The sequence below is a fragment of the Eleutherodactylus coqui genome, chromosome 8, assembly GCF_035609145.1.
Source record: "Eleutherodactylus coqui strain aEleCoq1 chromosome 8, aEleCoq1.hap1, whole genome shotgun sequence".
Taxonomy (NCBI): domain Eukaryota; kingdom Metazoa; phylum Chordata; class Amphibia; order Anura; family Eleutherodactylidae; genus Eleutherodactylus; species Eleutherodactylus coqui.
Genome location: NC_089844.1, coordinates 129,493,640 through 129,517,374, shown reverse-complemented (window position 1 = coordinate 129,517,374; position 23,735 = coordinate 129,493,640).

Genomic DNA, 23,735 nt, shown 5'->3' with positions numbered 1-23,735 from the left:
GGGTTGCAGCCCTGGTCTCCCAGTCACCTTCACAGATTGCAAGCTTGGGTCAAAGTCTGACAGGCCCCTGAGCAAAAAAAAAAATTGTGAAGGGCCTGAACTAGTATACGTCACATTGTGTATCCAGTTTTTAGTTCTTTGTTGTATTTTTGATGTCCGTGTGCCCACAGAATCGGTTAGATATTTGTCCCAAGGGTTGAGTGCATCACATCTCTACCTCCAGAATGGCAACCATGTGGTTTTCTCCAGTTTGCCCCTCCTTTTAATGATGATGCTGATTTTGTTGGCCACATCGCCAGAGGCTTCTTAGACTTTGTATAAAGATTCTGCGCACCACTGCTCCTGGGGGCCTTCTCTGAATGTTGTAGTTATTACAGTATCAGGGGAGGCCCGGGAGTAGCTGTAGTAAGCTATTTATTCTTACTATAAAGATTCTACGCACCGCACTTCCACGGCCTTCTCTGAATATGAGTCACATGACCAGCAGCACGTTGCACAGCACAGCTATTCACATGACTGTCATTCACTGAAGGTCTTTTACTAAAGGACTGTCTGCACAGTCATGTCATGGCAGTGGCGCTGCTAGTGCTTCCTTTAAAAGGTTCTGTCATTAAAAAAATAATAATAATAATTCCATGCTTACCCATTCCTCCCCCGTCAGTCTACTTACCAGATCTTCACCTCACCTATCTTCTCCTGTCTCCTGCAGTCGGGGGAATGGTGGTTACTTCACCTCCAGATGGCTGATTTCCCTGCTTCCTGTGAGGTTACGTACATTGCCGGAAATCTTCTTCCTGCCAGCCAATGTACGTTAGGTCACAGTTCACAGGCCAGCAGGAGGAGTGCCGATCTGCTGCAGAGACTTCACATGCGAGCTGTCTCTGAAATAGATTAGCATTCCTTTCTAGGCAGTGAGCAATGTGACCTTCACTGACCTGCCCCAGAAGAAGAATATGAGGAATGCAGCCTTCATAACAAGCCGGCTGGCATACAGTGAGGTGACCTGGGGAACTGCAGAAGCTCAGCGAGGAGAAGATGTGGTAAGTAGAGATGAGCGAGCATACTCGTCTGAGCTTGATGCTCGTTCGAGTATTAGGGTGCTCGAGATGCTCGTTACTCGAAACGAGCACCACGCGGTACTCGTCTCGATTAAACGAGCACTGACCATTGAATTCAATGGAGCCGGCTGTAATGGGCTGCCGGCGATCTCAGGATGAATTTTCGGGAAGGGCTTAAAAATATAAGCCCTTACCTGAAAATCATCCTAAAATGTGTAAAAAAATAAATAAATAATATGTCAGCATAAAGATCGTTCTCCTCTGCCATAGCTGTAACAGCTGTGGCAGAGAAGAACGATGTTAGCCCATTGAATTCAATGGAGCCGGCAATACAGCAGGTTCCATTGAAAGCAATAGGCTGCCGGCGAGCGCGGGATGAATTGTCGGGAAGGGCTTAAAAATATAAGCCCTTACCTGAAAATCATCCTAAAATGTGTCTAAATTGCAGTCTTTCAGTGAATGATGTAGGCACAGATAGTACTACCTCCCTGTCTCTCGCTTTCTAAATAATAGAGGTACTTATAGTTCCACTTCAAAATAAAACGATAAGCTGTTTTCCTATGAAATGGGTCCTAGTCTGTATAAGATTCTGCAACTGAGATTATGAAATTAAACTGAGACCATAAAGAACAACAAGGAACCTGAGCTGTCAGATTTATAAGTAAACCTACCCTTCATCTACCCCTACAGCTGTGACCATTGAAGTAGACCTTCAAGATCTAATTCCGCCTGCACACGAAAAGGTCGGTTTCCAGAATTCGCAACCTATCTGCAATGTCAATTGCAGAAGGGCTGCGGGTCGGACGCAAATGGTTTCCGCGAGTGTGCAGGAAGAATCGATTTCCCATCGCATGCTATGAACGGTATTTTCTGCGGAACCGTGGTCAGCACGCCGACCGCAGATTCCACAATGCAAATCTGTTTGTGTGCAGGCGACCTAAGGGTGGTTTCACATCTGCATCAGTGGTTCCTGCTCAATTCAGGGAGCAGGAGAGGAGAATCCCCTGGCCAAACGGCTCTGTCTTATGACGGAACTGAACAGCCCCATTGACTATAATGGGTCCCATTCACTTTTCGGCATCTTACTGGAAGAAAAAGTGCTGAATGCAGCGCTTTTTCTTCCGGCATTTTGCGCCGGTTCTGCGAGGGAACCTCTACCCTAAGAATCGTAGAGCAGCCTACATGCTATTCTTCACACTGCCTGTAGATGGTGAAATGTGAACATGAAATCCTCACTAGGAGCTTTACTGATAACGTGAATCACATTATTCTGATCCGTGTAAAAGAATCTGCAGCAGTGGAGAAATCATTTGCAATCTTTCAGTTTTTTTCGTTCCAACATTTAACCCTTTTCAATCCAATTTGTATCCTGGTTTTTCTAGGGGTCTTATTATTTTTCTGCTGTTATTCAACGGCGCTATATGCTGGCTAAAGCCAGTACTGCATGAGGTGACACATTGGATAGGCTCAGACAGCAGAAAGGCTGGCAATATACAGTAAAAGAAACCTGACGGACGTCTTCCAACATCGGAGCTATACAGCCTTAAATCATAATGTCTTCAGACGTCAGACAGTGGATTGGAAAGGGTTAAACAGCATGTCCAGGATAGTCGGCTGTAGTCAGGAGGTCAAAAGACTGTTATTATTCATCATATGAACATTTACTGTAAATCCAGGGCATGATTAGCTTGATTACATAGAAGTGCAGTCATACAATTTAACTGGATGTTTTAGTCCATGTCCATGTGAATGTTCGCACTCTTGATTAATGACATGTCAAACCAAAGGTGCATTTATACACAAAGATGATCGCTCAAAAGATGCCTCTTGAGCGATCATTTTGCATAAACTGCTACTCGGTACTAATGCCTATTAGTACCAATTAGTAGCGTGTGAGAAGGCGGGAGCTGTATTCAGAGAACAGACCACCTGCTGTTCTCTGAATACATTCCCTTTGTTCTGCCATGGTGCTGACAGTTGAGACAATGTAATTAGCGCTCACAACACAGCGTTTGGTCCTTCTTGTCAGCTCTTCTGCCGGATGATGGATTTCAAGCCGAACTGAAATTCATTCTTTGGCAGAAAAGTGAAAGATGGGCACATTTACACGCAATGATTATCGCTCAAAAGATGTCTCTTGAGCGAGTTTTGAACAATAATCGTTGTCATTATGGGCCTTTACTAAAGGCTCATTTACACACAAAGACAATCTTTCAAATGATTGAAATATTGACAGTTCTAGCGATCATTTTGCATAAAGTAATAATGGGCACTAATACCCATTAGCACTTTATCAGCTTCATTTGCGTGTATATGAGCCTGCGGCAGCTGTCTGCAAATCCAAGTATATGGAATGAACTTTGCACTCAGCTGAATTGTCTTCGCATGGGCTGCTGTCAGCTGCATACAATGTTTTTGGGTTTTTTTTGTCCCCAAAGGGACTTGAACTGTTGATCTCAGGTTGCCTGATGTTGACAGATTGCCTGTCCCATGAATCCTTATATAATCGCGGCGTCTGTGGAGTACACAGCATGCGGTCTCTGCTATCTCTCTCCAGCTGAAGGATGGATTTTATGCTCACCTAAAAATCATCGTTCAGCTGAAGAGTGAAAGATGGAAGCATTTAAATGCAACGATTCCCTCAAAACCATTGTTTGAATGAATATTGAGTAAATCGTTGTGTTTAAATGGGGCTTATGGGTTAATGAGGCATATGCAATGGTATCCACTGCAGTTTACATGTCAGTTTTCTTCCCACCCCCACACACCCAAATGTGGATTTCAAAATGTGCATGTGGATAAATCCACATTGTATGAACTACTGTATAGATTGCCGTAGTATTCCATAGAATGCTAATGAGCCAATACCTCTGGCTGCAGATTTCACCATAGATTTGGGCATGGAATTCACAATGAAATTATGCCACGTGAACAGTGACTTCTACAGACACAGAGGCAAGAGTTCCATCAGTTAACGGGGCTAATGTCTGCAAGCACATAGAGCTATTCCTACATCCTGTTCTATAATAGTCTATCATTGTAAATATGTAGTCAGTTCTATAACACCAGACAACCTATAAGACCTCTTGTTCTGTAAAGTGGCCACCAGATGGCAGCACATGAATAGAAATACACTGGTTCTTCCTGTTACGATACTAATCACTTCCCACCACAGCCAGTTTAGTGGCAAATTTCTTGTTTTTTCAAATGCGTCTTCCAAGGATCATAAGATTTTTATTTTTCTTTCGACAGAAAAACATTTAAAAAATTGGTAAAAATAGTTCTGTGGAATAAAACAAGAAAGCATCTTGTATACTTACTGCATTCTCAGTGTGTGATGAATAACATAATATTTTAATAGTGTGGACTGTTACAGACACAGCAATCTCAATTATGTTTTTTTATTGTTAATACTTTTTTTTCAAGTAAGAAATTGGAAAATAGTATTTTTTTTTGAGGTTTTAATGCCTTATTAAGAGGCTCAGTAGGGTATTTTACTATGAGATAGCTTGTATAGTATACACTGCAATACTTATGTAATACAGTGTATTGTGTCTCTATGCGTTACTCTATTCAACCCTGTCTCAGACAGGGCCTAATAAAAGATGGCAGACCTGATCGTCATAACAGCCCATAGGCACCCAGCAATTGTATTGTACATAGAGAGCCAATGAGGGGACAAAAAGAGCTCCATACACTTCATCCACCGTATAGCATTATAGATATACTGTATATATATGGTATATACAGCAGAAGTCAAGAAGGGGTTGATTAGGTTACATAATGGCCATTGTAAGCTCATAACATAGGAATGAATTACCAATTTTCCATAAGTAAAGAAAATGAAGTAGATTACTAATCCCGATAAAGAAAGTCCTTCCAGATAACAGCCAGAAAGAGCTGCTGGAATCTGTAAATAACTTTCTATGGGGAGGACAGCAGCTTCTTCAGGGTCTTGTACAGAATAACATGGAGCTGCCCTCACCTGGTGTACAAAACTCATTCTGGCACAGGTAGACGGCAGTACAGGACATGTAGTACCACACTAGACCATAGTGAGACGCATCTAGATAGCCAATCCATGCACTTAAATAGTACAGGGGTTTTACCAGGGTAATGCCCATGCTGATTGGCTGAATTGTCCAGTAAAGTACACATGTCACAGATCCGGACTGTCGGTGACATTGTGGGCCGAGTCTGGTTTCATGTTCCAACGTTCAGGAAAGATCATTGTATGTTGTAAATATTGTATTCCGAGACCATTGTAACTTGAGGGATCTCAGTATTCTTTACCCTGCGGAAGTAATAAAAATGGGGGAGAAGATCACTTTACCAAGGAATGTTAACAACAAAAAATATTTTGATATTTTTTTAAATTTCTGTGGCTGTCCGATTCATTGCATATTCCTTCAATAACATCAGATTTTATAGTTAAAGATTTGGGATTTAAAAAAAAAAATATATATATATATATTTTTTCTTCGGGGTACTAAGACTATACCCCAAAAATGGTAAAAGTTAATTCAGTCTGCATACTAAGTGATCAGTTGTAGCTGTACCCCACACCCTCCATTACACAGGACAGCGAAACGAGGTTCTTTTCCCTTCCTGATGCAGCGTTCATGTGGCTAGTGCATTACCACCAGAAGATAAGGTCCCAGTAGGGATGATGTATAGGACGCATATATCTATATTACTCTCAAGCTCGGCCCAAACAACCAATCAGGTTGGATCAGACAACACAAACAACCAACTAGGTTGAATCAGACAACACAAACAACCAATCAGGTTGAATCAGACAACACAAACAACCAATCAGGTTGCTGGAATTGTGAATCAGAACCAATGAGGTTGCTGGAATTGCTCCATAGTACTGAGCTTAAAGGGGTTGTCCCGCGCCGAACGGGGGGGCTGTTGAAAAAAAAAACCCGATGCAGGGGTTAAAAAAGAAAACCGGACAGTGCTTACCTGAATCCCCGCGCTCTGGTGACTTCTTACTTACCTGGTGAAGATGGCCGCCGGGATCTTCTCCCTCGGTGGACCGCAGGGCTTCTGTGCGGTCCATTGCCGATTCCAGCCTCCTGATTGGCTGGAATCGGCACGTGACGGGGCGGAGCTACCAGGAGCCGCTCTCCGGCACGAGCGGCCCCATTCAGAAAAGAAGAAGACCGGACTGCGCAAGCGCGTCTAATCCGGCAATTAGACGCTGAAAATTAGATGGCACCATGGAGACGAGGACGCTAGCAACGGAGCAGGTAAGTGAATAACTTCTGATAACTTCTGTATGGCTCATAATTAATGCACAATGTACATTACAAAGTGCATTAATATGGCCATACAGAAGTGTATAACCCCACTTGCTTTCGCGGGACAACCCCTTTAAGAGTAAGAGGCTAATATGCGTATAGGACGGGGCTAGGCCCCACCTAAGACCTCATTCACACAAGTGCTGTTTTCGCAGATTAGAGGCACGTGAAAAAAGCGCTTCTATAAGAACCAATGGTTTCCTAAAGAAGTGTTCACATGAAGGAATTTTAGACGCACTAAATAGTTGCACCAATCAAAGATAGGACATGCGAGTGCAAAGATCCCATCTGAGGTCCGTGCTGCTAGAGAAGATAGGACCTAGCCTATCTTTGGTGTGAGCTGCACAGGAGTTTCCATAGACTCATATGGGAGCAGGAGTCTACGGAAACTCCTGTGCAGGAAAAGAAGATTTCTGCCGACCGAGGGAATACCCAACTGCTTACAGCAGGACATTTAAAACCTGCTGCCCAGAAGCACATTTTGAATGTCCTGCTGTAAACTCCTGTTAGTCCCCGCGGGTTACCTTAATCCCCGTGCGGACTAACAGGAATTTACAATTGGACATTTAAAATGTGCTTCTAGGCAGCACATTTTAAATGTACTGCTGTAAGCAGCCGGAAATTCCCCAGCAGCAGGGCGTTTTCTCCACTTCTCTCCCCCAGGAATTTCCCTATAGCGAGAAGAGAGGGGGCGGAGTTACAGGACTTTCCGAGAGCGTGGGAGTAGTGGCGGGGCTAGAGGGATCCACCCTCTAGTTCGTCCCTTCTATGTTTGCTATGGAAATCCCTGTGAGAAGCCCTATAGCCCTGCCCCCTCTCCCTGCTATGGGGATCCTCGAGGAATATACCCATAGTGCAGAGAGCAGGGCTATGGGTTAATCTGCCATAGCAGGGAGAGAAAGCTGGGCTATGGGGGATTAACCAATAGCAGGGAAAGACAGAGCAGGGGTTTGGGTTAATAGCCCCACTCTGTCTCTCCCTGCTAAGGGGGAAATCTTGAAGCCCTGACGGGCTTTTCTCCTCCTAGAGCAGCTGCTGTTCACGTTAACTTTTAGCTCAGTAAAGGCGCAATTTTTTTTTTGCGCATCTATAATGCACTAAAACTGCTCGTGTAAACGAGGCCTAAGCCCTGTCCACCGATATGCAGCCGGAAGCTATATTGGCCTTGTAAATAGAATTAAGGAACTGCATCACAGCTCCAGAGAAGAGAGAGAAGGGAATCCACTGATTCATGGCGGCAGCTGCTGATCTTTTAGAGCGGCATGCGTAGTGCTTTCCTGAGGCTGGGGAGCACACAACAGGAGCGATACTGGAGATGCAAAGGACCGGATACAAAAGGGTCCAGATGACCCAGAGGGCTGACAGAAACAAGCAGCGTTGGAAAAGAAAGGAGTCTCTATTCCCGTACGGGACTTGGTCCTGGAAGAGGGCAGCACCATGGGCCTGAGCTGGCATAAAGTCAAAGCTGCCAGACATGTGAGACCGGTCTCAGGCAATGTGGTGTATGCATACTTTATGAACTATGACGCATGTATGAGACTGTTAGTTTAGGATAGGTGGTATGTAGAGATGAGCGAGCGAGTAGTGCCTTATTCAAGTACCTGCCCGCTTGTCTCAAAAGATTCAGGTGCCGGCGGGGGAGAGCGGTGAGTTGCGAGAGTGAGCAGGGGGGAAAGAGTGAGAGAGAGATCTCCCCCCCCCCCCCCCCCCCCCCGTTCCTCTCCACTCTTCCCCGCCGGCACCCGAATCAGGTACTCGCATACGGCACTACTCATCGCTAGTGGTATGTGTTGATATGTTGTACTGGGTATATGGAAGTTAACTACTAGGATTAGTACATTATGTGCTGCGTAAATCTATATACTGGGGTGGCAGGACCCTTTACAGAGATGCTATGCACCAAGGAAATGTTGTGGCACCTAGCTGCCTTAACAGAGTAAGGTCGTGGACCTCCGGAAATAAAGAATACTGTACTATGATGAAGACTGACGGTTACAAGAGAGATTGAAGTGCCTTGCGGGTCTGAGATTGAGACATAATATTAATATGAAATTTTGGTAGAACTTTCATAATGCTTAATGTACCAGTGGAGTTTATACAAAACAACAGCTTCGTCTGTCACCGCCACACCATATACAACAACACCACCTGCTTCAACTAGCCAAAGTAGGAGATAAAATCTAACAGGGTATTTAGGCATAAGGGAACGTTCTCTATCAGTCTTTCCTTTTGGAACTGATCCCAGGCAAATGCTCCATAAGCATCGGTGTGAGGCTCCGGCAGAGGGTCCCTGGAAGCTATTGAATGACTATAACAGCTATTGATGGATTCCTGTAGGATCAGCACCAGAAGAGGTCAATGGACCCCCAGTGTGAAACCTGTGTCAGCACTTCCTGCAGGGAAATTTGGGTCATATCAGACCTGACCTGACTCATTTGTAAACCCTATATTCACATTACTGAGCAGAAAACTACCTAGCCGGAATGGTATGATAGTGGGTCAGTGATCTATCCCCTTACGTAGAGGGAATGGGCATGCACCTAACATCTCTAACTAGAAATACGGTCACAAAAAGTTCTTTCCCAACTTTTAATGTAAACATCTGTATTTCTTCAGCTGAGGAGTGGAGGCTTCATGCTAATTTGCAGCTCAAACACATTCATTGCTGCACATTAGTTTTGCTTAGAGAAAAATAACACATGACATCTGATCCAATCACATGTTGGCTGTGTCTATGTGCGAGGTGTCTACTTGTGGCTCATTGAGGCTTTCTATAGAGTAAATCTCATCCAGCATTGTACACTGCCTCACAGGGAAATGCTGCACCATGAAGAAATGCTCAAAATGAGAGTAAAATCAATGTACAGACAGAGAATTAAGTTCTGATCAACCAATTTTGATTTCCAGCAATGAATCATTCCCTGCAGCCCAATAAACGGGATGATCGGTAGGTAGTGAGGCCACCATGCTGGACAATACAGTCATTAACCTGATGTGGCATCAAATCTATCAGTCTGTTTAGCTTGAGTACTGTCCTGGGGTAATGTTGACCATGTGGTTTGGACCACAGCTCATCTTCATTACAAGTCTGTGGGTGAGCATTCACTCAACATTCAATCGTGTCCCTCAGACTCTTGATTGGAGAGAGATCCAAGGATCATGCTGGCCAAGGAATCAGTTGGACACCTTGCATAGTATGCCTCCTGATGTTCATTGTGTGGGGCTGCACATTGTCCTGCTGGAAAAATGTGCCTTCAATGTGCTCCTGATACTTACTAGACGTGATGGGCTGTTTACGATGATGGCACCCAAAACAATGACTCTGTGTTGTGGAGCTGTGTGGCACTCCCAAACGATGGAAAGATCAGACCGATTGCCATGTTGCCTCCAGGCCCTCATCACTCCTGAGACAGACTCTCAATTCATTGCTGAACACCACACTGAACCATTCGTCGCACGAAGTACAGGTAGCTCTGGGGCAACACTACTGCAAGTGTTCATGACACCGGTGCAGTGTGAGGGGCAGTCTTCCAACGGATAGCTTGACCGCAACCCTGATTCAGTAAATCTTTGAGAATCTGTCATCTTAGATATTGGAGCATCTAAATCTGTTCATAGACTCCACACGTCTGCATTTGATGAAACCTTCAGCAAACTTGACCATTTGATGAAAGTAAGGTGACCAGACGTCCTGATTTATGCGGGACAGTCCCGCTTTGGGACCCTGTGTCCTGCTTTCAGCCGAGACCCCAGTGGGACAGGCATTTGTACTGCTTTCGGGACGTCGGGTCACCATTATAGTGATTACTAGCCGGGGTGCTGCAGCTCCCCAGCCGGTAATCACTCTTCAGTGTCGCAGGCTGGATTCACACACTGACACTCCTCGCCTCACCTCTCCTCTTTGGTTCGGTAAGAGAGGAGGGGAAGGAGGCGCCGTTGCAGGCGCACACACTTCCGTCCAATGGCAGCAGCACTGAGAGGAGCGTCGGCACTGTGAAGTCTAGGAAGAGGTAACTATATGGCTCTTAGGGGGTGCGCTAATACTATGGGTCTTCTGTGGGATGTCACTACTATTGCTGGGGCTACTGTGGGGTGTTACTATTATTGCTGGGGCTTCTGTTGGGTGTCACTACTATTGCTAGAGCTACTCTGGGGTGTTACTATTATTGCTGGGGTTTCCGTAGGTTTCACTGCCATTTCTGGGGCTACAGTGGGGTGTTACTACTATTGCTTGGGCTACAGTGGGGTGTCACTATTATTGCTGGGGCTACAGTGGGGTGTCACTATTACTTCTGGGGGTTACTATGGGCGGGTCACTATTATTGCTGGGGCTACTGTGGGAGCTCGCTATTACTGCTGGGACTACTGTGGGGGGGGGGTCACTATTATTGCTGGGGCTGGTATAGGGGAGTGCTAATACTACTGGGGCCACTGTGGGGGTATGTATATTGCTGGAGCTACTGAGAGGGGTTACTATTATTGCTGGCTGGGGCTACTGTGGAGGTCACTATTGCTGGGGCTACTGTGGGCGTCACTATTATTGCTGGGGCTGGTATAGGGGACACTATTACTAGTGAGTCCACTCTGCGAGTGGCAACATACCTCAAGCGGACTTATGTGTTTGTTTACACATGACGGAAATGCTGCAGAATGTTCACTGAATAAATTTCCACAGCAAATTCTGCATCTAAAAAAACAGTCAAAATCTGAACCATTGGTGCAGATCTTGAGTAGAAATCAGCTGCAGATACGCAGTGGTGCTCCCCTCACCTCCTCCAAGGGCTTCCTGCTATCAGTGCTCTCCAGCTTCTGGTTCCCAGCGGCCTGGACAGGTGAGGCCACTACAGGCCGCTGGGAACTGAAAGCCAGGGAGCGCTAATAGCGGGAAGCCTACGGTGAAGGTGAGGGGGAGCGCCGCATAGTATGAAATCGGCTGCAAATAAGCAGCTGATTTCCAGTCAAAATCCGCACCAATGGTATGTATTTTGACTGTTTTTTGGATGCAGAAATGCTGCAGAATTTGTTCCTTGCCTTTTTTTTTTTTTTTGAACCGGCCCTGTACTTTCTATAACAATGGAGGTAAAATCATACGTTGTGATAAGCCACGCAGCTTTCCACACCCCTACCCTACGTCCCGCTTTGACCTTCATACGTGCTGAATTGTGAGCTCAATACTGGTTGCAATTAGAGATGAGCGAACGTACTCGGTAAGGGCGATTTCGCAATCAAGCACCGCGATTTTCGAGTACTTCTCTACTTGGGTGAAAAGTACTCGGGTGCGTTGTGGGGCGGGGGGTTGCAGAGGGGAGTGGGAGGTAGCAGCGGGGAACAGGGGGGAGCCTTCTCTCTCTCCCTCTCCCCCCCACTCCCCGCTGCAACCCCCCGCTCACCCACAGCGCCCCCGAGTACTTTTCACCCGAGTAGTGAAGTACTCGAAAATCGCGGTGCTCGATTGCGAAATCGCCCTAACCGAGTACGTTCGCTCATCTCTAGTTGCAATATTAAACCGTGCATGGGAGATGTACAGCTCTGGAGGAATTTGTGGTCTAGTCCAGTGTTCTCCAACTCCAGTCCTCAGGGACCACCAACAGGTCATGTTTTCAGGATATCCCATAGTAAGAACACCTATGGCAATGTCTGAGGCACCGACAATAATTACATCACCTGTGTAACACTGAGGAAATCCTGAAAACATGACCTGTTGGAGGTCCCTGAGGACTGGAGTTGGGGAACACTGGTCTAGTCCATTCAGTAAGCTAGCAGACCTCCTCTGGGTGCCATATAACATAGCTACTTACTTCCAACACTAGATCCACATCTGTCCATGGGTTGTGTGTAATATTGCAGCTCAACTTCACTGAAGTAAATGACTTTGAGCTGCAATACCACCCACAACCTGTAGTCAGGTGTGGTGTTGTTTCCGGGAGATACCAGCTATTTAGATATAGATATTAAAAAATGAACATTTTCAAAAACGATAAAAATTTATAAAACCATTACCTTTTTGGCGCTGTGGTATTAAAAGTGAACTAGACATGGAATTGTTTTTAGATTCTATCCGTTACTGTAAATTTCAGTGGGTGTGCAATGTCGGTCCAGGCTGCTATTGTATGCTAATTTTAAAACAAGTATTAACAGAGCATAATTATAAGTCTGTCCTGGCAAGCTGCCTCTCCTTGTATCAAAATCAGGAATAAAGGAAAAAAATAATACCAAAAATATATTTCTTTTATTGGATGTTAAACCTGCTTCATGTTAGGGCTGTGGCAGCCGCAGGGTTATTATGGGGCCCAGATTCTTTAGTCAACGGTATTGTTCTGTTCGTCTCTGCTTAGAGTTTGTTCTATTAAACTAGAGGGCACCATAAATGTTATAGTCAGTGAGCATCTTTGGAATCAACTAGAATGTCAGGTCAGGAAATATAAACAGCATCCATCCTCGTTGAGAGAACTCGCCAGACATTTGCAGGATGGATTGAGGGAAATACCAGCTGAAGTGTATCAGATGTTCATATAAAGTATACGACGGAGAGTATCCAGTATGCCAAAGAAGCCCCACTAAGTAGTAACATATGAAAATAAATACTACTTTTGATTCATGCTCAGGTGTCCAATTACTTTGGTAGGATGGTTGTATTTTGCCAACATTTTGCATTCCCTCTTTTTTATATAGGGTAAGTTAGAGGTTAGGTGGTTGTATTTCTGTTAATATCCTAGTGATCTAGACAGGTTTAGGAAGTCTGAAGGTTCATTATAAACGCAGTTGCTGATCTGTCTCATGATGGACAACAATAATGCCCAACATGGTGGCCGTTGTTTTGACTGCAAGAATAGCGTATACATAATGGTAAATATGACACAATCTGTGATGGAGGCTCCTAACACAGTATATGTCAGACGTGATCATAAGCCAAGGTGGTGAAGGGGTTAGCAGTAATATTTGGGGTAATTCAGGGTGATTAAGGGTTGATATTAAATTTCCCTCTTGGAAGTTTGGAATGATGGAGGACTTAATGGTATTATCTGTGATGCTCTAAAGCAGTGAAAGGATGAAATTGTATAAATCTGTCATGCTATGCTCCTGGGACCTGTAGTTCTCTGGGTTTCCAGGAGCACACTGCTGCAGGTCTGGAGATCTCTGGAGTTGGGAATTGAAAATCAAAGACCTGTATAAAGGGTCATTGATTTGCAGGAATGCTGCCATCCAATAGGTGGCGCTGTAGAGGTATTGTTCCATCTTCCTTATTTGCATATATTTCCCAGAGGCGCATGCATGGCCCTATAAGTCTCCTCACTCACCTCCTACGTTTCCTCCTTAAGGCGTGATGATACCCTTCCCGAAAAAGTGCTGAAACGCACAATAATGGGACAGACAGAGTTCGAAAATCATGGCGTTTTCAACTCTCATCTGAGAAGCCCCATTGACATCAATGGAGATGTTTTACAGCATTTAGTGCAGCATTTCAGGCCTTAGGCTGCATTCAGACGGCCGTAGGCAAGTTGAGCCTGAGAGTCTTGGGTGCAAGTCGCATCAGATGGCACACAGTCCATGTGCTGTCTTATGTGTGGGGAGGGGCAGTGGACTTTGCATGTGCTATTCTTGTCCATGATACAGACCAGAATAGGACATACTGCAAGTTTTTGTTGAAACGCGTGAATAGGATATAATGGGCCCGTGTGCTATCCGTGAAATACGCCCATGTGAATGGGCCCTTAGGCTTAGTGGTCAGTGTGAAAACTGCAGGATTTTAGAAATTTTTTAATACAGCGACATGGAAAATTATAAAAAACCAAATACGTAAGATGAAACAACATGCACTCGTCATATCCTGTTTGTAGCACTGCTGTCCTCTAGTGTGATTTAGGAGCCTTTGATCCAGGTGCATCCATAACTTCTACGTCCCCTATAGCTACTCTCCAACATTGGCTGAAGCTGATGAATAGTTTTAATATTTGAGCCCCAGGAGACTTTGCAGAGTATTAAAATAGGATTAAAAAATACAAATAGAAGAGGTGCTGTCCCCATAGGCTGCAGATGATTGAGGCATCATTGTCTCTGGGAGCCCTATAATTAGCTGATATATAGTAAGATTAACGCTACTTTGTGTTACAAGGAATGTAGGGGAAGCAGCCATGTGCTCTGCTAGGATCTCATAAAACGCGGCACGGTGTGTATAGAGTACGCACATGCTTGGGCTGGAGCTATGTTTTCAGGGAACTCCAATATATACACTCATTGTCAAAACAAAATAAAGCCCCTTGAAGAAGTTGGCGAAATCAGACAAAACTTTTTCTGTGTCATTGTAACGTTGCTATAAGTGATTACAATATCAGAGCAAAAGGAGAATTTATTGCGGAAAACTGACCCCTTGAAGGGAGGCTCTAGTACCCTGTTGTACTGCCTCTAACTTGGATACAAGATGTGATATGGGTGGGCATGGAGGCTCTAGTATCCTGTTGTACCACCTCTAGCTTGGATGCAAGATGTGATATGGGTGGGCATGGAGGCTCTAGTACCCTGTTGTACCGCCTCTAGCTTGGATACAAGATGTGATATGGGTGGGCATGGAGGCTCTAGTACCCTGTTGTACCACCTCTAGCTTGGATACAAGATGTGATATGGGTGGGCATTGAGGCTCTAGTACCCTGTTGTACCGCCTCTAGCTTGGATACAAGATGTGCTCCACATTTGCTGTAACTGAGCCTCTAGATCCTGCAAACCGTCAAAGCTGGCATCCCACATGGTCCCATATATGTTCTATTGGTGATAAATCTGGCAACCGGGCAGCTATGGACGTGTGGCAATGTTCTAGAGACATTTCTGTAACATCCTTGTGTGCAGTCGAGCATTATCCTCATGGAAAATGCCTCTTGGAAGCTCGGCCATGAGAGGAACACATGTGACTGCAGGATGTCCTGAGCATATCGCTGAGCTATCATTGTTCCTCGTATCACTACTATGGCTGACCGACAGTCGCTGCCAAACTAAAGCTGGATTTGTCCTTGAAGACAACCCGGTTTTAATCCGTAGCAGTCCAGTTTTGTTGTAGAAGACATCACTGCAAACAAAGGTGGCAGTGGGTAGGTGTCAGAGGCCGCACATGTAATGGGTTTTGTGAGAGCAAAGGTCCTTCAGTCAAGCATCCGGAAATGGTTCCGATAGACACGGGGGTGTAACGATGGCGGACAACAAAACAGTTGGAGCTGCTCGTGCTTGTTGGACGTTCAGACAATCCTCTCTCTTGGTGGTCTTTCGGGGACATCCTGAGCCCCGTTGCCTCCTAACAGACTGGTCAGAACAGCCCAGGTGGCAGCAATTCATAGATCCGACCATCCAGCTTCTCACATCCCAATAATGTGCCCCTCTCAGACTCTGGTAATGGGTAAAATCTCTTCGCCTTGTAGAGGCGATAATGGCCAACAAGCTCTACCCAAGCGGAAGAAGAGGTCACTACACACAAGGAGCCTCCGAGAGCCTTTTATAGGCCAAGGAGGGAACCACTTTTAGGGCCTCAGGTGGGAAGACCGTTCATCTAATCACCACAACTCTAATCATATTTGCCTGAGATGGAACTCCAGGACGAATTTTGCAGCAAAACAAGAACTTCTTCTAGGGGGCGAGATTTATTTTTTACAAAGAGTGTATGTGGCTACATCTAACTGACCTGGGCTCCACCTTCATTCTCTTCTTCTAATATTCCTTTATTAAAGGTACATATGAAGTATATGTATTAAAGAATAGAATTTGTAATGGGCATTTATGTGTCAATGGGAAATAAATAGTGATAGCCCATAAAGCTCAGCTACATAACAACACATACAAAGCCCCGCTTCACAGATGTCTCACTTTACATTCAGTCAGGAAACATATTTTTTTTTATTGTTCTGCAAAGGAAATCTGCTGACACGTTACTCTGTTTCATGAAATGGCTTTTCCTTTACGCTACTCCTGCGTGTTCTACAGACACAAGATAATGTAAACCTTAGCGTGTGGCTAACCTCATAATCCAGGGAGGAACTGGTTAAGTGCAGCAGACAGTTTACACAATGCATCGTGTCATGTTATCGTCTGACTTAAGGCCTCTCGCATTTGAACGTATTTGTCTGGATCTTGAATTTTTCATGTTTCTGCTTGCTCAAAAGTAGGCTAAATCTTTCTTCGGTTGCAAATGGGGATGTACAGCGAGAAGGGAGGGCCCCGAAGCAAGAACAAAATAGGGGGGCCCCTCCCAAGTGCAACCCTCTGCCTGCTGCCACCCCGCATACACTCATTTATTCTTCAAGCTCCATTCCTAATTTGATAGCAGAGGCTGTTATAGGGTTGCAGCTTGTGTGGCCCAAGGGCCAATAATTCTTTACCCTCTGTGCCCTTTGAATGATTTTGATCAGTTGGCTAGCATTAGATACCAACCTAAGGGAGGGTGATGCTGCCACATAGCCATGCTCCTCTGGTGATCTGATTATGTCGATCATTACAGAGCAGATGGTATTGTGATTCATATGGATGGATGTTTTGCTCTCTGTATATCTGAAGGTGTCCGGTGGACCTCATCGCTGCACTGCTGATTGGCTGACAAGACCATAGCCCCTCATCAAGCCAACCAATACCCTGCACTGCACTAGCACTGAAGAACCCTGAAACAGCTCCCTGTAGACAAGGGCATACATCGAACTCATGGGACCCCATGGCAATACTTAGAACTGCCCCTGCCGCACCCCACCACCACCATCCTGATGTGCACGTAAACTCTATAAAGCAACTTTTTTAACAGTAGCTCAGGTCTAGTATACCTCTAAATAATGCCGTCACCTAATAAGTCAGATACCAGTTCTACACAGTGATAGTGATTATAGTGCAGGTACCTTCAGTGATCACAAGTGACATTTCTGATTGGTGACGTCTATTTAGTTTTTCTTTTCTATCCAGGCCCAGACCGCCATGAAGACATCTTCCGATACACTCTTTCCATCCTGCCGCTACTTCCTCTTCTCAATATCCCCCTACAGTAATAATGACACCCACAAAAAAAGTGTCCTCTCTGTGACCCGACTTAGTATTAGTGCCCCCTCTGTGGGCCCCATTTGGTAATAGTTCCCCCAATGGCCCTCATTAGTATAATGGTGCCTCCAGTGGCACCCATTAGTAGAACAGTGACTCACTTTAATATTATCATGCCTCTAGTAGCCCCCATTAACATAATAGTGCCTTGCCAACCCCTCCCCACCTAACACCTGGCCGGGCAGTGATATCATAACAAGCCTATCTCCCGCTCACAGTAGTACTGAGCCCGTCAGAGGCTCTGGATGTCAGGCGCTGTATGCAGAGGAATTCCTGACTCCTCCCCATCTCCTGCATGCACTATATGCTAGAACAGGAGATGGGGAGGAGTCAGGGTCTTGTCTGCATACAGCGCCTGACATCCAGAACCTCTGACGGCCTCAGTACTACTGTGAGGTAGAAATTGCGTCTTTGTTCCCGCCCTGTCTTGGGCGGCAGGTATGCTTTTTTCTTAGAATAATCTTGCAAAGCATCGCTGCCGGCCGCAATAAAAGCGTACGATAAAAACCTGTGATTTTTTTAATTGCGTAAGTCAATAGGACTTTCTAATGGTAAATTTGCATCGCAACGCAAGTCTGTTGCGATGCAATAAAAAGGACGCTCCATAGAGAAATACCAATTTGACCAAGAGGTAATGATTAGAGATGAGCGAGCATGCTCGGATAAGGCAGTTACTCGAGCAAGCATCGCTCTTCTTGAGTAACTGCATTCTTGTCCGAGCAGACTCGGGGGGGGCGGCGGGGGAGAGAGTAAGAGAGATCTCTCTAGCTCACCCCCACCGCCCCCCGCTCACCTCTGCTGCCCCTCTGAGCCTGCTCGGACAAGAATGCAGTTACTCAAGAAGAGCAAGGCTCGTTCGAGTAGCTGACTTATCCGAGCGTGCTCGCTCATCTCTAGTAATGATAACATCAAATTATCAATGTATTCATAAATTTCTAGGAGGAATAAGGCCGGCTTCACACAAGCGCAAGCGTATTTGTGTGCACCTGAGTGCTGCGTACTTACGGAATGGACTATGCTTTTTTGTGCGTATTTTACTGTACTCTTTGCCCCCGCCGCAAGGCATGTTCATTTGCACGCAGCAAAGAAAACGCACCAATTGAAATGGCTAATTAGTTCCAGATGGTTTTTTTTCCAGTGGAATTACGCAACATATCGGGCATCTCCTTATATATTGCACACCCATTTATGTCCCCCATCCCACCCCCATCAAATTCTATAGGGACCTCTTTTGTTTTTTGCGTGCACAAAATTCGGAAATATGAATGAACCCATTGAAATCAATGCGCACACAAATCCGCCCATGTGAACATGGCTTAACTGAGGCACAGTACAGGATACAGTTATGGGATGTTCCAGAAGTGTTATCCATGGGAATCCAAGTAATTCCTAAAACAGTTGTGGCAGATGAACCGACGACTGCTCTTTAAATGGATTGTTGCACCCAGACAGCCCTTTTCCATAAACCTGAATAGGGCATATGGACACACTTATGGAATAGATACAGCGATGTATTACATTACCCATGAACGAGGGCTGCGGTTTACTACTTTACCTTCCATTGTGTTATAGGGAACAATTCTAATTGTACTTTTAGGCTCAGCTCACACCTGCATGGGTGAGAATAAGGAAATGACCCTCTTGTGCAGAAGAGGATGGGGGGGCTCTTACTTGGGCTGGAGTGGTAGACTTCATAAACAGACCCCCTGCAGGAAACCCTTACACCAGGGCATCAAAGTGAGACATCTCCATGCAGTGCCAATGACACAATGGTGTGAGTATCCAGGAAGGACACACTTGTTTAGTCAAGTGTCTACTTCATTACTGTCAGCTGCCTAGTGCTACAACCCGTTCCCATTACCCATGGGACAATATAGGTCACACTCCTTCACACGTAGGTGACAACTCATTACTGAATTTCAGTTCCCATCATTTGGAATAGTTTAAGACATAAGCAATATATATTGGCGGTAAGGAACTCTTGGTTATGAGCAACCAAAGTCTGACTATGGGGTCTTCTAATAGATTAATTGCACTAAAGGGGTTAATAAATAGGCTTCCGATTCATCAGCTCTCTCTGGAGGACTCGGCATGTCCGTGCATTACATCGACAGTCTGTTCATTTCAGTGGACACTGTGTAAGGCCTCGGTCAGACGGGCGTTTTTTCACGCGATTTGCGCATGCGATCTACGCATATATAGAACCATTGCTTTGCAATGGGATCGGTTGTCCGATAAATTATAGGACACGAGGAATCGCAGATCGCGCCTATCTGCGATCTGCAATTCCTTGTGTTCTATATATGCGCTCAATGGGGCCGGCGGCAGCAGCGCCGACCCCATTGAGAACATATACTACAAAGATCATTCTCCTCTGCCACAGCTGTAACAGCAGTGGCAGAGAAGAACGATGTTCGCCCATTGAATTCAATGGAGCCGGCAATACAGCCGGCTCCATTGAAAGCAATGGGCTGCCGGCGAGCGCGGGATGAATTTTCGGGAAGGGCTTAAAAATATAAGCCCTTCCCTGAAAATCATCCTAAAATGTGTAAAAATAAAAAATATATATATATATATATATATATACTCACCTTGTCCCTGAAGCTGGAGTTCAGCCGCGGCCGGCCGGCAGTTCTCCTGAACTGCTCTGTGTAGTATTCAGCAGGCGGGGATTTAAAATCCCCGGCTGCTGAATGGGCTGCCTCTGATTGGTCACAGCCCTCACCAATCAGAGGCAGCTCTCACTCACCCATTCATGAACTCATGAATGGGTGAGTGAGTGCTGCCTCTGATTGGCTCAGCGCAAGGACCAATCAGGGGCAGCTCTCAGCTATTAAATGACAGCTGAGAGCTGCCCCTGATTGGTCCCTGCGCTGTATTGCCGGCTCCATTGAATTTAATGGGCGAACATCATTCTTCTCTGCCACAGCTGTTACAGCTGTGGCAGAGGAGAATGATCTTTGTAGTATATGTTCTCAATGGGGTTGGCGCTGCTGCCGCCGGCCCTATTGAGCGCATGTATAAAACACAAGGAATCGCAGATAGGCACGATCTGCGATTCCTCGTGTCTGGCCCGTTTCGCCGAAAACGCTGATAGCTGCAGATTTTTCGGCGAATCGTCGGCCCCGGTCACGCGATTTGCGGATGCGCATCCGTCATGCGATCCGCAAATTGCAGCAAAAAACATGGTCGTCTGACCGAGGCCTAATGCTTCATTTCTCCGGTGGTGGCGCTGTTGGGAAAACTAACACTTTCAACCAGAATCTGCCCAAGATTACAGTTCATGTCTGCTGGCCCCAGCAGCAAGATACCTTGTATTCAGCTTTTTCATCGATGGACCGTTATAACAAAAGGGTTGTTCTATGCAGAAAATCCTGTTAAATAGGTTCTATAGTTTAAACAAATATGGCAGAATTAAAAGGGTACTCCAGCCCATTCATTTTCAGGATTTGTGGGGGTCCCAGAGGTTGAACCTCATCTTTCACTTTATGAAATGGGAATATATCTTTCAGCAATTTTTGTTTCCCCGTGGGGCAAAAGGCTCTAAGGCGTATTTGGCATGTGCATTTCAATCGCGCAGAAAAATACACAGCATGCTCTATTTTCCTGCGCATTTGCACAAGGGAAGAACACATATTGAAATCATTAAACTAATTGGCCATTTTACTGGCTTAGGGCATCGGTGCGCGTTCTTTTGCATTCGCAAATGTGCACAATTTGTGAGCGCAAAAGGTACAGTAAAAGACGCACTTGCACGCAAATATGCAAAGCGCATTCAGCAAAATCGCAGGGCAAATGTGCACAAAAATGCACTTACGCCATTGTGACACCGACCTTGGACCGGCACCACGCGGGTGTATTTGCGCACACAATAAGCAGAGAACAGAACCAATGGATTTCAATGGGTTCATTCACATTTTCATATTTTGCGTACACATTATAGTCGCACAAAAAAAAGTGAAAATGCTCTATTTTTCTGCATATCAGCCAATCAGAAGCTGTGCTGCTTACATGCTGGCCACTTGTAGACTAAGGCCGCTTTCACATGGGTGATTTTGTAGCCCATGTTTTCCAATAGACCCTTCCTTTGTGTTGCATCGCATTGCACAAACATGCGGTTTTCGTGCGGCGCGAACCAACTGTGACAGTAGGAAATCCTACTATAAAAGCCCTAAACTAAGTCCTAGCTGTATAAAAAAACACACCATCACCTAAGCTCCGCTGCATCTACTCCCCGTTTGTGGCTGTGATTGGTTCATCGAGCGCTGGCTCTGATTGCCAATCAGAGGAGGTGCTTCCTGGAGGCCGGAATTTTCCAATCCCCGACCAGAAGAGATGCTTGAAAACAACTGCTGGGGACCAAGGAGAAGACGCGGCGGAGCTGACAGGGCTTCTTAGGTGTTGTATGTGTTTTGGGGGGTTTTCTTATGTAGCTAGGGCTTATATCCCAAGCTTTCCCCTCCCCCCCCACTGAAAATCCTCGCACATGGTGTGACAAAGTCGCACGACTTTGTAGCACCACGCCTGACTTTGTAGCGATACATAATCACGATATTGCCGCAAGAAACCGCAGGATATCGCATGGACCACCGATGCAATATTGCTGCGATATCACTTCGCCCGTGTGGAAGTAGCCTAAGGACTTCAGAGACTGCAGGGACTTCAGCACCAGGTCACCAGGGGAAAACGAGTGATGGCTAGTGATACTTTTTGTTTTACACCGATGGCTGCTGTTTTTAGTGTTTTTTAAGTCAGATCACACAAGATCGTTAAGACTTTTTGGTTAGATTTTTTGAGATGATAAACGAATTGCATCACTGGGCCCACAGCAAAGTGACATTAATTTAAGATTGGAAGCTGTTATTTTTCCGGCGTCCGCTGACTGTAGAGCGTGACGGAATATGTAGGTGTAATTCGCAGAAAGATTATTATCAGTCATTACACATAGAGCAGTTCTAGTTTAATGTCCCAGCAAAAACAGAGCAGTAATTGGAGGTCTGCAGATCGCCGGCAAAGTTTATAATCTCATCATAATCCTTCCCATTAACGCGATGTGAGATGGAATCATTGGAATTCCAGTACAGTCAGTCAGCCAGTAATGCAGCGAGCGGTGGAGTGTGTCACAAGGCCTGAGACAATGTCACCCAGGATGTCCCACCTTGTCAATGTTTTACTAAGTTTACTGCATCACTAAAGACTGACACCCAACTGGTGAGACGCACACTGACCTTCTGTGAGAAGAGGCTGACCTACAAGACCCCTCATAAGTATGTGGGATAGATAGATAGATAGATAGATAGATAGATAGATAGATAGATAGATAGATAGATAGATAGATAGATAGATAGATAGATAGATAGATAGATAGATATGAGATAGATAGATAGATAGATAGATATGAGATAGATAGATAGATATGAGAGAGATAGATATTAGATAGATAGATAGATATGAGATAGATAGATATGAGATAGATAGATAGATAGATATAAGATAGATAGATAGATATGAGATAGATAGATATGAGATAACTATGAGATAGATATGAGATAGATAGATAGATAGATATGAGATAGATAGATATGAGAGAGATAGATAGATAGATAGATAGATATGAGAGAGATAGATAGATATGAGATAGATAGATAGATAGATAGATAGATAGGAGATAGATAGATAGATAGATAGATAAATCAAAGTAAATGAACCAGGTTAGCGCTCCTGAGTGGTTAGGCTTTATACTAACAATGTGTGAACAAAATATATTAATCACACTCACCCGGTGTTTGGTAAAGACCTTGTCCAAGATCCTTACCAACACCCCTTAATCCAGGAGAGCCTGTAGAATAAGTTTCCGGTGGGTCCCTTTAAATCCCCTGGGCTAGACAGGGGAGAGATCTGCAGGTCCTCCGTCTCTCTACCTCGAGAGCCGCTGAAGTTGAAAGCTGTATACTATGAAAATTGGACACCGCGCTCCTAGGAATATCCACCCTCCGGACAACCGTCTCTTTCTTTTACTCCGTTTATTTAAACAACGCGTTTCGTCGATTACGACTTCATCAGGTACCTGATGAAGTCGTAATCGACGAAACGCGTTGTTTAAATAAACGGAGTAAAAGAAAGAGACGGTTGTCCGGAGGGTGGATATTCCTAGGAGCGCGGTGTCCAATTTTCATAGTATACAGCTTTTAGATAGATAGATAGATAGATATGAGATAGATATGAGATAGATAGATAGATAGATAGATATGAGATAACTATGCGATAGATAGATAGATAGATATGAGATAGATAGATAGATAGATAGATAGAT